General features: G+C 36.6%; 1 long non-coding RNA gene across 1 annotated transcript; it reads left to right on the top strand.

Annotated features, from left to right (window-relative positions):
- The first annotated feature begins 798 nt into the window (after nt 1–798).
- Nucleotides 799–2,134, top strand: LOC146738015 (uncharacterized). Its single transcript, XR_014930811.1, has 2 exons — nt 799–936; nt 1,111–2,134. It is a non-coding gene; the product is annotated as an uncharacterized LOC146738015 (long non-coding RNA).
- Nucleotides 2,135–3,916: the final 1,782 nt, after the last annotated feature.

Genomic DNA, 3,916 nt, shown 5'->3' with positions numbered 1-3,916 from the left:
CTATCAGCTCTCTACATTAAGAACAGGCACCAACTGCTATTACGAGTAGCCAAGCTGGGGTATGTTGAAAATGTTGATGATGATGGATGGTGCGCTCTCGCGAGTATGTTAAATAAACGACGATCGTGGAAATGTAAGCCTCAGACATTACGTGGGATGTCTTGGTGTCAATAATACGCAGATAGACCTGTTCCTATTGGTAGCAGTATAAGCTAGTCGAATTTACACAAATAACACACGCCCTAGTTGATGTCACATGAATTCCGTGATAATATCACGCATATATCTTCACAAAATCACAAAATAATAAAATCTGGATTATTGAAAACAGGTTGTGTGAATTGTATTCATAAACCTGATAATAATTATCGTAACAGTATGCGGTTAATGTTATCACTAGTAATATTATTTTGTAATGTATACCATCATATTTGTGAACATTAGTGAGTGCAATTTACCTCATTGACAATTTCTACTAAACTTTAAAATAATTATCGTAGCATTATGTGGTTATCACCAGTAATATCATTTTGTAATGTATTCCATCATCTTTGTGAACATTTATGATCGAAACAAAAATAATGTCAGCCATTTTAGACTGTGACGGATTACTTAAGTTGCGGCACGTGGTGAGGGTTGGTGGCACTATGTCACATTTTGGTGGCAGTCGTTCTTGTGCTAAGTTAAATAGGACCTGGTGGAGTAGTAATGTAATTTGATTGGCTGAGCAAATGGCCACCTGGGCTCGTACATCGAGGCAGGAAAGACGGACTTTTGGCTAGTCACTTGCCAGGGGACCAGCGACGAGTGAGCACACTAAATATCATGTGCGGAAGGTAGCGGTTTGCTATCATGGCCATGCGATGCAGGCAGTTATCAAGTTATGAACTGAAGCCTGTGCACGTCGTGTGAAACGCATTGTGTTGTAACTGACAAGTGAGTAACGTAAATTTGATGACTTTTCAAGGGAGGTGTTCAACTGTAGGTATTAACCGGTTTGTTGACTGAAGCTTTGCAGTCAGGAAGTGTGATTATTGTAGGTCATTTCATGTATACTACGCTCATGCAGGCATTTTTGCAGTGAATGTTATTTTTCATTATTGCCTTCAGACAACCTAGCTGAGGTGTGGTGGTCGGCGCACTGAGTGGTCGTAACTTCGTAGTGTCAAGTTTCTGCAGGATTTACTGAGGCACGCTGTAGACGCCGGGGTTCAGATTGGAACTTGCTGTCGGGTCTACGTTTCTCTAGATCAACTACTGTATGGCGAATGTACGCACGTGACGAGCGGATATCTGCAGTTGATATTAGCAAGGTCAATACAGGAAACGTTGGAGAGAGAGAGAGAGACAGACAGCTGTTTACGTCGCACTAATTGTCGCTAACTGTGCGGGACCACGCACATTGACCGTCCAGTGTTGAGCCGTATGTGGTGGTGTATAGCGTTTTTATTGTAATTTGTATTTATGTAATTGTAAAATAACGCATGATCAGTTGTTGGTTACGGTAGCGTGGCCGACCGGGTATTTATTGAATTCGTACATATTAATTTGGTTTGCAATGTGGGAAGAACTTAGTACTGATAATTAATCTGAAGTACTTTGGGCAATAATTTCTAAAGCCAGACTACCGTAGAGTGTGAGAGTACAATTGTATTTAAATGAACAATATGCATACTGAATCCATAATTCAGAAATATAACAATTATGTATGTTAATTTTGTTTTCTTGCTTTATGTGTATAAATATGATATAATGTACCACGGTGTGCTTATTGTGTGCGAGTTCTCGAACGTGACTTTCGTGTGTGAACAATAACTCTCCGAACCTGTGACACACTAATGACATAATAGAGTTTGTTCTTCCTTAACCGATAATATTTACAAACTCGAAATGTATATAATGTGTATTTAGAAGAATGTATTTCTCAACATAAAAAGATGTCTGTAATATTAGCCAAGCAGATAAATAGAATACAGAAAGAATATGGTCTAGTATTATGGCTCAGATGACGATGGTTATGTTGGGAGATATTTATCTTGATTATTTTAACATGTCGCGTAAACATTTCCATCTGTCAGTTCCTATGGCAACATGTACGTATTCTGAAATAAAGGACATGTTATATAACGCTGAATATCGTGTAAAATGATTTCGGTTTTTATGTCGCCATAATGTAACTATATTCAGACTTGATCGTTCACAGTGAGTCACAATATAACATGTTCACGAATGATGTCCTTGTTATATTTATTATATTTTTGTTGGGGAGGCTTAAAATTCAAATGTTATTTATTATTCACATCGTGTATGCTGTTCTTCGTATGCAATCCGAAAAAAACAGTTAATTCATTTCGGGAAACCAACTTTGAAATGTATAACAAATGTAGATCCGGTTTGAACACACGCGAGCACATGCATTCGCAAACCCTCCCATGCATACACGCACAGTGAAAATACTTTGTTTTATCATATATCCATCTATCTCTACCTATACGTAACGTGAATTGAGATTTGCCTCGCTGCCTTAAGGTACTGTATCATCAATGCTCAGTTTCCGAACAAGCATAAGTGATAACTCGCGTAGACATTCAGGCATGATTTACGTAGCCAATACTAGCTAAATATAGCAGCGTAGTACAAGTAATCAACAATCTAGTCATTAGTTCCAGAGAAATTGGGATGTTGCAATATTGTTTTGAAGATGTGTTTCTTTCTTACGTACTTCCATTGTGAATGCAAACACGCTAAATTCAAAACATTAGAATGACAGTCTAGCTGTGCGTGTGTAAACCAGTTGTTTTACTCTATCCATGCAATAATATTTATTGTAGCTTAGGATAATTTAATATTCAAAGTAAATAAATTCATGCATAGTAAATTCGGCGAATTTAACCCGTACTGGTTAATTTATACTTATTTAGCCACGATTCCCGGATATTATGGAAATTTGATACTACTTTTGAAGAGAAAACCTGTAAATATTTAAACCATTGTTTTGTTTTTATTTCGAAAATGAATTGTTCATCAAAGTATTTTACATCCTGTCAATTTATTTACTGCAGAGTGAATTTGAGAGAAGGAAGTTGTCGGCAAAATACTTTAAAGACTGACAACGGCCTGTCTTTATATTTAGATAATACAAAGTATGTTACAAAATACTGCTTGACTGTTTTAAACAACTTAGCTTTGCACGTGTAGTCACATGTATCTCAATTCAATAACAAATTAGCAATTAAATTGTTGCTATCATGATAGGAATACCAACTTTTTTATGAATTCATTCTAGTAATGGGTTGACTTTGATACATGTTCATCACAAAATAATACTAAGATAGAAAGAAAACAATAAATTACATGTATCATAGTGATATATTGATTTATTATACATATGTCGCTGTAACGCCATAAGTTACAGCGTGCGGTATTTTACGGGGTATTTTCATCCCAGCATAAATGCGAATACCAAATGTGGAATGATTACGCGTCCTCTAATAATAAAAACAAACATGGCTGCCACCAGAGTTTGACCGGACTCTACACAAAGAATAATAAGGTTATGTCTTCGTGCATACTTTGAGGTTTTCTCGTAATAACCTCATAATATCACTTATAGAGCTGTTTAACACTGCCACCATCACACTTCTTAATAATGCTAATTTTGGTAAAAACATGCCTATAAGAATGCCAATACTCGACGTCAATAATCAAACTCAAACAACACCAGAATGCATAATTAAAAGTCCGGTTCCGGTGTAGGCAAAAATAACATAGTCACATTCGGGAGAGAAATTTTCTGGAAAACGACTAAGAGGTCATATTATGTGTTATAATAGAGAGCATCTTGCCCCACGCTACGACACACCACCCCTGCAAATTAGTTGAATCAACCAACCATATAAATAAGTCACACTGGGAC

Source organism: Saccoglossus kowalevskii, chromosome 10 (assembly GCF_978046115.1).
Source record: "Saccoglossus kowalevskii chromosome 10, keSacKowa6.1, whole genome shotgun sequence".
Classification (NCBI taxonomy): Eukaryota; Metazoa; Hemichordata; class Enteropneusta; family Harrimaniidae; genus Saccoglossus; species Saccoglossus kowalevskii.
This window is presented reverse-complemented; position numbering and strand designations above follow the sequence as displayed.